A 14,913-nucleotide genomic window follows, 5' to 3' on the forward strand; every position below is an offset into this window, starting at 1 on the left:
GCACGACATACCAAGACCAGCAAGCGTGACCAAATCCTCATGCATTGACCACTTTATAGAAAAGGATAGGAACTCTGTTGATAAATATCATCAAATTTAAGTATACAATTGAATTGCTAAATTATTACACATTTTGCAATTCCGAATTTATAATATGTTATCAAAAACAACATTTTGAAAGTATTTGACGACGGAAAAAATATTCAACGACGGAAACGTTTACAATATAATCACAAAGTTGAACAAAATATTTTTTTTGCACAGCAGTCTCATGTTATTCCGCCTTTGCATTCAAATGTATAGAAAGACCACTCGCTATGTAGAAGGTCACTTCGAGACTTATTGTCTATAAGCTGTTATGGCAGCGCGGAGGAGGTCACGGGCGCATTTATATATATAATCGAAGTGCACTGGTACATGTCAGGAAAAGACTAGAATGCTTGATACTCATTTTTTTCAAAACCCGGTTTTAAATTTAGGCGTGAAATTCAGTCATTTAGTGTAAGATTTTCGTTTTTGATAGGCTCGCTGGCCCGCGAGCTTCTTTTTTGATCAACTTTTTAGCTTTTCAAAGTAATATAGTAATTATCACCGTGAGCTATATCATAGTTTTTTTTTCAATTCTGACTACCAATTTTGTCAAAAATAAACTCGCGAATGTGCCCATGGATGGATGATTTTGCAAGCCATAATAAAAAATATCGATTTTTTTTTTCTGCTGGTTATACATGTATTAGAAATGAAGTACTGGCTGGACATTTTGGCAGTCACTTGTGAAAAAAAGGGGAAATAAAAACAGATATTCTGACAAAACTATAATATATAGACCCACACGATGTGCCTTACAGAGGTGTGAAATATCTTTCTTTAGCAAACAATATTAGCTTAAAATGAATTCCGAAAAATGCTCGCGGCCGAAGTTAAGGCCTATAAAAATCAAAAATCTTACATTAAAAGACACAATTTAATGTCTTTTTCATGTTTTTATCTGACATTTGTGAAGGGAAAAATATTGCTTTATATTTGACCGAGAAAATTAATTTTATGGCAAAAAAGCGTATCTCTGAATTGTGATGATTGCCACATGTATCGATCGACTTTTAGCGCGACTTTATAATAAAAGAAGCTGGTGACCACCGTTGTGAGTGTTGTTACTTGGGTAGAAATGATAAACCTATAGACCTGTAACCTTTTTGCCACATAACATAGTAACTATACATCACAGATAGTGGAAACTTAACTTTTTCTCACAGCTTGAAGCTAGGCAAATAATTTGGGACAACTTTTAATTTTTGACCCCTGTACAACTTGATAATCGACCTTTGACTCTTCTTTATTTGAAACTCATCCTCCATTCGTGGAAGATTCAGATTGAATCTTTCTCAAAGAGTGTATGCAATGGAGTTGCCTAATGTGTTCATTCCATTTGAAATTCATACCCCCCACCCCTGGAAGATATTTCCAAAATTATCCACAGAGGTAATGTGCATTTTAAATGGAATAGACCATTACAGCTAGCCACAATTGACTGTGTCTACCGGGATTATTCCCACTCTATGTATCTTGGGTAAGAAGTACATGTGAGGTGAGTCCGTGTTCTTTGAGTGGGAGCAATTTTGGTTTCTTCATCAGTGGGCAGTTTCTGAAAAGCCTTGCGTTGCTCAATCGTCTACTTCCCTCACTGAAATGACGTTTTCATCCCGGGTTTTCATCGTTTTTAATCTGTGGGTTTAACAACGATAGAGGTGTTGTCTCAAACTCCGAAGAGCACATATTTTCCTTTGGTACGAGCGGCAACGATACGCCACTGTTTTCGATAGTTTACCATTGTGGACTGTTTTGGGTTTAGTACATTTTAAATTGCCATGAGTAAGATATTCATAAAAAAATCAAAAAAATCAAAAAAAATCATGTAGTTCACTATTGCGATCAAAAACATGGTCACGAAGAAGTAAAAGTTTGTTGAATTGAGTAAAAGATCGTTGGTTAATTTCAGGCTTATCGATTTCAGGAGATGTAGGGCAGAAAGACAGTTCATCTTATAAGACACGTTTAGGTTTACAAGTTGTATATTAATTTTACTCGACAAATATGATACGCTATTGTATTTATTCATTAATTTATTACGGTTACGCACTGTCATATTAAAATACATCAGGCAGAATTAAGCAACACCATTAGCGTAATTAGGCTACTCCTATATTGAATATAATTTTTTATAGCTCAAAAGCTGTAAAATAATAACGTCATACAATCCATTTATTTGAAAACGTTATTATACGTGGCATCGGTATCTAGGGGGTAGCGTGTCTCCTGAGTATTTGGGAAATATTGTGACTTCCGGTTGTAAAATTGGTGCAGAATTCGACACCATATATTTGGATGTAATATTCAATCAATATGAATTTCAATCCTGGGGTGTGTGATCCTAAGATTCAAAAATAGATAGAGAGTTGAAACATCAAGGAACCGCGTATTGGAACAAGCAATAAATTATAACGAAATTCATTAAAGTCGGTTTCCAAACGGAAAACTCATTTTACCCATTATGATCAGTGGACACGCTACCCCCTAATCATCAATAACGCAAAATAAGAGTAACTATGGTAATCCGCCATGTCGCAGATGTAAAAGGCTGGGAAAACAGACTCACGCATCGAGATACTTACATGATTACATTGAAAAAGATGTTTTTACAAAGGATTGTGGATCTGTATTTATTTTGAGAGGAGATTTAAGATAAAAACAATGGACAAATTGTGGATTTGCCCTAAGTTACTCTGGACATCGATATTGATTTTGATAATACGAGAAGTAGCCAGTGAAAGTAAGTAGAATTCTATGTGGACGTTGACAGTCAGTTTCATATTAAAAAAATGTACGTATTACACAATTTATTAGTAAAACAAGTTCTAAACGTGAATACGGTAGTTAAAACTAAAAACTGGCGAATGTATGAACTTGCAAATTGCTTTCCTTGAAAAAATGAAAGTACTAGTAATTACAGGGGCGTGCCCAGAAATCTGGACCCCGGGGGCTGAAGTCTGAACGAAAAATGTTGAAACGTGTAACATCGGCGCGGCAGCGGCGCAGAAGCGCTTGCGCGACAGGGGGGATGTCTGAGAATTAGAAAATTTGTGAAAGTGAAAGCCCCAATGGAGCCATTTTTACACATTTGTAGGTTATTTTTGGAGCATATATTTTACCAGAATTCCAACTGAGCCACAAATTTTAGTTTAATATGAACACACATGCTCAATAACCCGCAAGTCGCAATCAAAGCCTCAATGAAGGCACTCATGGTCAAAGGACCACTGCACACTCCACACTCAGGGGGGTGTCTGAGGGGGGATGTGCCCCCCCCCCCTCAGAATTAGAAAATGTTTGAAAATGTTTGAAAATCGATTTCCATCTGAGCCGCGAATTTTAGTTTTATAAGAACACGCATGCTCAACAACTCGCAATCAAAGCCTCAGTGAAGGCATTTGGTGCAACATTTTTACATTTAATATTATTGGTTATTTTGGAACATAGGCCTTTTATATGCATCTATTTATAGGATTTTTTACCGAAAATTTGACCGAAAAAGTGGCTATAAAATGCGTTCTAATTCCATTCAAGATTTGTGAAATAGGCCTATGGATCCATGTTTTGATGGATCCAAGTTGTGATAATATTGGATCCAAAACATAATAATGATAAAATTGGATGCTTTACGCCCAATATTTATTGGTCTTGCTATGAGTTGTAAAATATTGACTCGACTACGTCTCGTCCAATATTTTAAAACTCATAGCTCGACCAATAAAAATGGGCTCAACCGATCCAATTTTATATATATCAATAGAGGTTAACCGTGTTCTATAAGTTGCACACATCGTCATCGTCCCTATATCTTCGTGTTAAAAATTGCCGTGATAGCACAGCGAATCCTCTCGTTTTTTAACAACTACGCATCGCGATTTTGTTCGAGATAGGCCGAGCGACTCAGGCTAAGCATACCATGACTATCATATGAGATACCACAGCGTTTCTATATTCTACACATTATTACGATTTCTGTATGCTCTAGTACCCCATATGATGTTTATATTACAAGAAAAAAAAATTGTTTTCATGTAAAACCAGAGTTTTTTGTTTCCAGTACACTCACTCGAAAATCAGTACACTAATTAGCGGGGCCTTGCAGCTTGCTGTGGATATCTTTTACTGCATTTAAATGTAAAATATTTGAAATCCAATGTAAAAATTGAGATATATTTAATTTTGAGAATGACATTTATACTATATAGGTATAAAGGAACGCGTTTAGCCCATCCAGGTGCACGTCCACTAACACAATGCATATGTAAACTTTCTTTATCTGTGTCAATTGATTTCAACGGAGTATTGAGCTGTATGGAAAAAAATTTATAATACAGGGTGTTGACACTGTGTTGCATATCCTATCAGCGACTGCTATACCTTGTTTAGGACTTTCCTTTCTAAAGAAGTACCTGCGTGTGCAACCATGACGGCTTCAAAATAGCCCGCCAAAGTCATGCAGGTAACTCCGAGGTCGTGCATTGAATTGGTTTGAATGAGGAATACTACGGGAATCAACGCCTTTTGTTAGAAGTCACGCATGAGTAAAGTGGATAACCTCTATATTTTTTTCCTTCAGAAATGTCAGTTAAAAACATAGTGCTTGGATATACATTAAAAAAATCCTGATGCTAAAATTAGGCATGAAATTGTGTCTTTTAGTGTAAGATATTTGATTTTTATAGGCCTTAACTTTGCCCGCGAGATTTTTTCGGAATTAATTTTTTAGCGTTTCAAACTAATATAGTTTGCTAAAGAAAGATAATTCCCACCTTTGTAATGCACATCGTGAGGGTCTATGTATTATAGTTTTGTCTAAATATACGTTTTGATTTCACCTTTTTTCACTTGCGACTGCCAAAATTTTCACCTCAGTACTGTTTCTATTAATATGTGAGTGGACGCGGCGAATCAGCCGTAAACTCGGCAAATTGTATTCTGAGTTAAAGTGTCAAATGTACAGGCTGAGTCAAAAAGAAGTAAACTCATGTTTGAGGGGCTGTAACTCGAGCTCTGTAAAAAAATCTGCTAAAAATGAAAATACCACTGGAAAGAGCAAATTCTACACGTCCAAATGAAAACAAGAATTGTTGCAATTGCTCACAGCAAACTTAAGTTATACTCATTTGAATACAACCACCCATTTTTGTAGCTGCACACGGTCTCACTTCCCAAGTAGGGGCCTACCTATTATATTGATTGGTAAGGCGCGATATTCAAATGCAAATAAAGTTCTGTGGCAGGTGTGGTTTCGATCAATAATTCCTACATGTTAAAGGGCTAAATTCAATATGAATTTTACCTCATTACACTACATTATAATACAACGGGCCAAATAACAACATGGCACCACAATTTACTGTACGGGGGCGCACGTTTCTACCGACGAAGTATCATGAAACTAAGAGTCCCACTGAAGTTCAGCGTCTTTTTCGTCTCCAATTTCCTACAGCTAACCGGGTTTCATGTAAGGGAGCGGTATATTAGAATGTGAACAAGCTCAATGTGCATGGGAAACTAAGGAACAGACAGCCGGAAGCTTCACGCAGACCACGAACTGCTAGATCACAAGTGAACATCGCTAGAGTTAGACATGCGTTACAACAAGATCAAAGATCAGCTCAATCCTTTACCCAACATTCCCAATCAAGCTTCTGCTGGATCGTTCGTAAAGACTTGAATTGGTATCCCTACAAACTATAGTACCGTCATGGATTTTGTTGAATATTAATTAAAGGCAAAAGTTGACTTTTCAAAAATAAATCCTGTTAGCACTTTGCTGATTCGTCGAAATTGAAATGGATGAAAATCAATCAGCCGTGTGCAGCTACACAAATGGATGAAAATCAATCAGCCGTGCGCAGCTACAAAAATGGGTGGTTGCATTCAAATGGGTATAACTTTAGTTTGCTGTGAGCAGTTGCAACAATTCCTTTTTTTATTTAGACGTGTAGAATTTTCTCTTTCCAGTGGTATTTTTATTTTTAGCAGATTCCGTGCAGATCTTGAGTTACAGCCCCTCAAACATGAGTTTACTTCTTTTTGACTCAGCCTGTATGTGAAGGTCGTATTCATAGGTGTATCAATTCTTTGCGACAAGTATCTTATTAAACGCTGTTTAAATCAATCAATAATACTACTGCTGAAGAGGATAATAAGCTTCTACCTATTTCTATAGAATAGTTCTTGTCTTTGTTTGCATTGGCTAAATCCTGTTCAAGTGGCAGATAACAAAGCATTGTATTTTGTCTAGGTATGTATAATCAACAATGAACAATGAGAGGATATTTCTGAACCTCGTTGACTTGGGGATGATTTGAAATGACCGCCAATTATGACTGTTGGATATTTATTACCAGAAATGTAGAAAAAGAGACACATGTAGAACCGATAAAAAATACAATTTTGTCGAAGGAACAGAGTTCAATAAATCATAACCGCGCTTTTGGATATCGTTTGAAGTCAAATGATATACCATTTTAAAGCTTCTGGTTTATATTTTCTAAACACGAAATAAAACAAAATTGACCGGGGCCGACTTTACGGCTGATTCGCCGCGTCCAGTCACATATAACCAGCAGAACTAATCGATATTTTTATTGTTGCTTGCAAAATCATCCTTTCATGGGTACATTCACGAGTTGATTTCGACCAAATTGGTATTCGAAAAAAAGGTTGTTTATAATTCGAAAGGCTAGACTTTGCACTTGAACATTTTTATGATTATCTTTCATTAATTCTGACAAAATGTGTATATATATTGGCGTTTTTTCCCAAAACACCAAAAAAAAAAGGTTCTTTTTTTGGAGGCAAAATTGTATATCTTCAATAATGATAGGCCAATTGATCGTCGGCTTTTCATCCTAGCTATATACACATTAAGCACATATTATTAGATTTTATAAAGTTTATTCGAGGACTGTTTTAAAAATATCAAAAATGTTAGAAATATCAAATTTTGTCAATTTGTCATATAAAAATCACAATTATTTGATATCAGCAGGACATTCGTCGTGTTCAGAATGCAATTCTCGCTATTCACAATAAGGGCGCCGCCAGCGGTTTGCGATGTAATCGTGATGTATCATGGGAAAAGGTCGACATCCAAGTCCGCGCAATACGAATATTACCATGCTATTACATAGGAACACGTGACAATATTTTTTTAGTTTGTCAATATATAACGGTGTTACACGCGAATCGATACTCAATAATACTTAATAATGTGATTTGAAATGTGCACAATTAATTTTTTCTCTATCGATTTGCGTGTAATACCGTTATATTGACAAACTAAAAAATATTGTCACGTGTTCCTATGTAATAGCATGGTAATATTCGTATTGCGCGGACTTGGATGTCGACCTTTTCCCATGATACATCACGATTACATCGCAAACCGCTGGCGGCGCCCTTATTGTGAATAACGAGAATTCGATATGCCTGGTGTCAGCTCCCACAAAAATTACAGTGCAAACGATTTCTTATAGCCATAATGTATGATTTCCATTTATGAAATAATGTTAGTAGCTGTCAGGAAAGGTTTCTATCCATTTTAAAGAGAAATAACAAGGTAAAGTAAAAAAACTCACCTTTTTGGCTGTTAAACGTGGAATTCTACGAGGGACTTAATGTCTGAATTCGATATGTCGAAATATCTGTTGACCTGACAAGCACAATGAATGTGGCTGATTCCAATCAGGGGACATGTGTAAATTAATAAATTTCATATTATAAATCGTACATTGTGGCTTTAATGGCTGAAGTTGACATAGCAGATAGAAAAACTGTTTTCTTTCTTTCTTTCTTTCTTTCTTTCTTTCTTTCTTTCTTTCTTTCTTTCTTTCTTTCTTTCTTTCTTTCTTTCTTTCTTTCTTTCTTTCTTTCTTTCTTTCTTTCTTTCTTTCTTTCTTTCTTTCTTTCTTTCTTTCTTTCTTTCTTTCTTTCTTTCTTTCTTCCTTTCTTTCTTCCTTCCTTTCTTTCTTTCTTTCTTTCTTTCTTTCTTTCTTCTTTCTTTCTTTCTTTCTTTCTATCTTTCTTTCTTTCTTTCTTCTTTCTTTCTTTCTTTCTTTCTTTCTTTCTTTCTTTCTTTCTTTCTTTCTTTCTTTCTTTCTTTCTTTCTTTCTTTCTTTCTTTCTTTCTCTCTTTCTTTCTTTCTTTCTCTCTTTCTTTCTTTCTTTCTTTCATTCATTTATATTCATTCTGTCATTCCATTTATGCATTTCCGGGATTCATTAACTTCCTTTTTTCTTTATGTAGGCGCTAAAGACTCGTGTTCAAACCCATCAGCGTTAGGTGTTGCCAATGGTAATATAATTATGGACAGTCAAATGACCGCTTCCCATGCCCATGCCCCCGATGGACGATTAGATGGAAGCAGCGCCTGGGCCTGTATAAATTGCAATGAAAACGACTGGCTTCAGGTAGATCTAGTTAACTGTACAATAGTAACGGGTGTAATCATGCAAGGACGTAACGATGGATGGTACGCTGAGTATATCAGCAAATATAGCGTGGACTACAGGATAGATGCAGCTGATCCGTGGCTGTGGGTCACAGATGCCGATGGAAGCACAGTGGTAAAGAACATATTTGTTAACTTGAACTTGTTGGATTATTTTATTTCATATAAGGTAACTCATTCAGTCTGAAGTCAACTTTCAACGAGAACTGTCCAAAAGGTTTTTTAAAGATACCTGGATCATCTCTACGATTGTGTTCAGAAGAGCCCGGTAAACAAAAGTTACATCAATCGGTATTAAAGATCCGAAATTAAAGACAATTGTGTATCTTGATTCTCGTTTCTTTCCCCGAGTAAACTTTTCTACTTATATCGCTAAAATGTAACTATCTAATAATCTGAGCAACTATTTTGCGTAACCATTGTCTTTTTCAAACAGGTTTTCACTGGAACAACTGACCGCAACACCAAAATCCCGAGTATATTTGATGAGCCGATAGTGACACGTTTCATACGAATACGACCTGTGGAGTGGCGCGTGGTCCTTAATAAAGCGTATGTTAGTTGTCGTATTGAGTTATTGGGATGCCAAGGTAGGTGTAGACTTCTCCGTAGTCCACTTGCCAATTGTTCATACTCTGGCTATTACATTTAAGCTTAAAACTCTGATTCAATTATTTGTGCACAATTGATAGATTTTCACATCTGGATGATCTTTTCAGTCACCGTGCTGCCTCTGTGTGTTAGCTTCCCAAGTGGACTACTGACTTTGACTTGCTGTTGACATCTTTAACACGGGACTCTATGGAGAGTTAGGCCAATTTCTGGCCTAAATGTAATTGGTCATGATGTAATGAATCTTTAAATGAATCTGGCTTGTGATTGGTCGCCCAGATCTCGTTATTGTTTAAATCCTCCCGGCACGTACCATTACCATTAGACTATACCATAGTCGATTTTTGATAAATAAAAATATGTTATTAATCATGATGAACGCATTCAGTTGAACTCGAAATTATACTGATATTTATTACATCAAAATACTAGTATAAAATGGTTATGAAAAAGTTTATATAATTATATTTGTGACAGTAGAAGTACAGTACACGTAGGCTTATATTATTGAATGCAACATATCATAATGGCATAGGCCTAACTTTAATGACACTTACTGGATTGACTCGGTGGCCGGTACACCTACGCACAGTAATGAAGATATTAATCGAGGATAGAATCATTGACGACACAGTATGACCGTGAAGTTGCGTATCAATGCAATATTTTGCTTAATAGAGCAGGGTATGTAGTTTTAGATTGCACCGGGAACCACGAGAACACCCTTGAATTATAAAATATCACATAATGTTCCTCTGGTCGCAAGGAATAATAAATAAATAAGAATAAAAATGTCATTGGTCGTGTATCTCTAGGTTGCCTTTCTTCCTTTCTTTCTTCTTCTTTCTTTCTTTCTTTCTTTCTTTCTTTCTTTCTTTTTTCTTTCTTTCTTTCTTTCTTTTTTTTTTTTCTTTTTTTCTTTCTTTCTTTCTTTCTTTCTTTCTTTCTTTCTTTCTTTCTTTCTTTCTTTCTTTCTTTCTTTCTTTCTTTCTTTCTTTCTTTCTTTCTTTCTTTCTTTCTTTCTTTCTTTCTTTCTTTCTTTCTTTCTTTCTTTTTTCTACATTCCCAGTATTCATTACCAGACCTTCTTTCTTTATTTATATAGGAAACTTTCCTGGCTGTACGGGATATGTTTGAATATACAAGTACCAGCTACCCCTGTATATCCTAAACATAAACAGATTTGTCATAATAACGTTAAAATAAAGACACGATGATCCATAAACCCAATGAAAATGCAAATGAAATAAATGAAAAAAGTTGCAGTTTGCTCCATTGTATGCTGCGTTTTCCATTGATTAACACATGTTATACGAGTTGGTCGAAGCAGCAAAAAAAACATCGATTTTCATTATCTGAATCAATATATTATTGAAAAATAACACTTTGGTGTTTTGCAAAAGTTCATTCTACAAATCATATACTTTGAAAATATCCTTAATTTAGGGACCGTTCATTATTTCTACCGGAAGGGGGGCCGGGAGCAGACAGAAAGTCACTGCCGAAAACTATATGACCCCCCTTCTCCGATAATAAAAACCATATGACCCCCCTCCGAGCTACATGAAAATCATATGACCCCCCCCCCCCACCTGACGTATGCACACGCGCAATAGATGCGCGCATAGATCAGTTGCCTCAACGCATCACGTCACTGCCACATATCAGGCTGACAAATTATACTGTTTTTGCCACCCGGCTATTAGTATACCAATTTTTAACAAAAAGCACCTAAATTTACCCTAATTGCAGTATTAAATTGGACACTTTTCTCCAAATATTGGTCTTTACTGAATAGCCACCCATCAATATACCAAAATCGCTGAAAAGGGCCCCAAAACGTGGCACATCCTCATATACCTTCAACTAGGTAGAACCCCACAGGGTATTTTAACTTGTTTTATTTATTTTTCTAAAATATTATTTATTTCACATGTATTTACACAGTTTTTGGTTCAAACTGCCACCCCGGGACTGCCACCCTGTGCCCAGCTATTACATGTACATGTACTTCAATACCACAGGTCCCTGAACAAACCACAGTGATATTATCCATACGACTACAGGTTTTTTTTTGCACCAAGATCAATCTTTCAAGTGGCAGGTTTGGAAACTTGGGGTCAAAATTATTATAGTTCATTAGTTAAATTATGTAAAATGGCTGTAAAACTAATTTATTTCATTTTTTTAAGTTGTAATTTACTTCAATCATACAGAATATAAAAAATCAAATGAGTTTAATAAACTATCAAGCTGATTTATTAATTTTCAAAAGTATGCATCAACTTCTCATACATGTTAATAGTGGGTGCAGTACATAGCCCCCTTTGGTGTAAAATGAATGAGCTGCAAAATCTTCTTCATCAGTATATTAAAATGAATAAAAAGTAGTTTGTGACATCTTACCATAAATCAGTGATGTACAGTGGCGTAGATTTCTTTTTGACATGGGGGGGAAATTCTTGAAGTACAGTGAATCCAGCACCTTTTGGCGACAAAATAAGTTTATGGTACAAATGCGCGGGAAGCGCGGCGCGCGAACATTTTTGATATTTTAAAGCTAAACTGATGAAATATGGTGCACAAGTGGAATAAATTTGCACTTTTGGGGCTAAAATGGGCAAATATGTTTTCAAAAACCTATATTCAGCAACATTGGGGGGTGATTGTATGGAGCATCCCCTGGCAAAAAATATTGGGGGATCTATGCCTATGGTGATGTATCGATCGGACTCAAGTCCACTTTTTGCCGGACTCGGACACAAACAGACTCGGTTCGGCTCAAACTTGGACACAGGTCCAATTAGATCCATGTAAAATGTGAAATGATTATCTAAAAATGTCAACATACGGTAGATCTCACATTTGATTCAAAATTTGTTGTCATAATATCCAACATATCCACAAAATTATTTAGATTTATCTGTCACTTCCCAGAATCATTACTGTTATCGTTAATGAAATAATTGATAATAAATATTTTGACTATATAAATATATCTAAAATTTCTTTCATGGAACTTTCTAAATCATTAAACTCTTGAAAGAGAGAAAACATGCACACAGACATGTACACCCCATCCATAGAGCTACATGTAGGGTGGCTGTGGTTTGTGTGTGTTCACTACTCAGTGGCAGTCACTGCACATTAATGTCCGGAACATTTGTCCAGCACACAACCATATTATAATTTCTGAAAGGGTGAATTTCTATTAGTATTATTATTATTAATATTATGATGATGATGATGTTATTTTTCTATAATGTATTTGAATACATTGCCCAAGTTTACTGTCATGGTGGTTTGGGCGAGTCTTTGTAGTTTAACTAGGGTATGGAAATGACACCTGTGTGGGGTGGGGTTTGATAGTGGATGTGTATTGGGGAGTGGTTTGGGGTGGTGTAGTTGTCTCTTTTCATTGTAAAAGAACAAAGAAGTGTCTGACCACAGCATTACTGTGCAGCAGCTTGATTATTTTTAATTCTCTATTACGAAAATGGCAGTGTACATGTGTATTTATGAAATATGGTTCAAAATTCTTTTATTTCAGCAAATTTGTATTGTTCATTTGGCAAATTAGAAGCAAAATCTAGAATTTTTCTCCATTTTTTGGAATGTTTTACCCAATAACCCATTTTTTTTCAAAATGTTATAATAAATTACTTACTTTTGGTGCAAATTTATGTCAATTCACACCGTGGCAGGTGAAAAACAGGTTGAGGCCCGACGTAAGTCCGGACTAGTGACCAAAGTGTCGGCCGACATGCAAAGTGCAAATCTAATGGTCAGGGGTCATGGGGCAATGTTCCAGATGGGGGTCCAGGGGGCGAAGCCCCCGGAAGCTCCAGGATTTTTGAGATGCAAAGCCATCTGACCCCCCCTTTCAATAACTAAAAACCATCTGACCCCCCCCCTTTTGCCTGACAAAAACCATCTGACCCCCCATGTATTCTCCCGGCCCCCCTCCGGTGGAAATAATGAACGGTCCCTTATTGTTGTTATATAATATATTTAATATAATAATAACACAACCTCGTGGTATCATCTCCATTCACACGTGGTATGGAAACAATTTATTATGTGTAACACTCTACGGCTGGTCGGCCCCTTAAAATTGAAATTTTAAAACCCTTAAATTAAGGCAAGGGTCCGGAGGACCCCTGGATTTTTTGTCTTTAAAAGCCTGCTTAACAGTCAAGTTAGCTCAATCGACTACGGTGCGAGAGGTTGCGGGTTCGAACCCTGGCGGTGCTTAGTACGCTCTCGCTAATTGAGTTAGCTTGAAATTCCCCTGGACAAGGAACTCACTGCTAATTTGTCTCGTTGTAACCCGTACAAAACTCGGGGAGCTGATCCTGGTTGCGAATGTTATTTGTGGAATGTCTAGGGTGTGGGCTCTTGAAGCAGCAAAGTCCCTGAATTGTTGTTAGGTTTGTGGAATGATGTGGGGTCCATAGTCGTCAGCGACAACCTGTAAAGTGTGCTGATGCTTGTGGATTAACGTCTAGGCGTTGTGCCTGTGCGTAGCGCACTATAAATCACTGCGTTTTCCTTTTATTTTTACTAAGACATTAACGTTTTGAGAGATGGTTTTGGAAAAGGGATTCATAACAGGTCATGATTACAAGAGTTTGGAAGATACTGTATGTTCAATATGTTACCAAAACATGACAGATGGAGAATTGTTGATATGTTACAAGCTGGTTTAACAGTTGCCGAAACCGCCCGCCGTGTTGGGACCACCCCTCCAACGGTAACCAAGTGGAGAAACCACCATGCAACCTATGGAAATTGTGATAATCTTCCCAGAAGTGGATAGCTGCAATCCTGGAAGGCAGAAGGAATTAAGATACTTGAGTGGCCCCCAGAAGCTCTGATCCCCTTGGGGAGAACCTTTGGGATAAGCTCAAGAGACGAGTCCACAAGAAGATAAAGGCAGATGCAACTCTGGTGGGATTGCGTCGCATCGTTATAACGAGTTGAACGGAATTGAGCAAGGTAACATTCGACGCCTAATTTGGAGCATGAGACTGCTGTAAGGAAGCCAAAGTACTGAAAGACTGGTAAAGAAAGAGATTAATCTCAAGTGAAGTTGGAAGCGGCAGTAGGCCTATGATGCCTGAAATGTGCTCAGCAAGTAAACAAAAATGATATCTGCATGTTTTTTTGTGTTCTTTTATGCTGAAAACTTGAATATAGGTCTTTTTGTCATTTTTATTTTTCGACCTCGTGTTACTTAAACATTCATATATTTTCTTAGGAGTGTCGTAGGGTAGTGATTGAGGTGTCAAAATGCGCAGGACAATCCCCAGCATGTGATTATTTAGCAAACGTACAAAATTAATCGCTAGATTTATTTCCTAGCCATAAAGAAACTTTTCTTTTTGCGTAGTGTAGTTGTGTCTTAATTGGTTGTGTTGTTGTGAATGGAAACCAGTGTGTCAAGAAATGGAATTGAGGTGTGTGATGTCTCGAGTATTGTGGAATGGTTTGAAATGAGTTGTTCTTGAAATATGATGAGATTAGTTTTCTTGTTAAGCGAGATAAAAAAAAAATCTCTGAACCGTTTCGGTCTCCCATCATGATGTTGGATGATAACTGGGGACACGCCAGGGCGCCGGTACCCCATATATTTTCCTGAAATGTTTCACTGAATTGGCCATTTTTATTGAATTCGGCTTGAATATTGGACCAGCAGTATGAATGGCATGGTGGTCAGAGTTTTATTGTTCTTCATTAAGTTGAATTGGTAA

Source organism: Amphiura filiformis, chromosome 3, assembly GCF_039555335.1.
Source record: "Amphiura filiformis chromosome 3, Afil_fr2py, whole genome shotgun sequence".
Lineage (NCBI taxonomy): Eukaryota > Metazoa > Echinodermata > Ophiuroidea > Amphilepidida > Amphiuridae > Amphiura > Amphiura filiformis.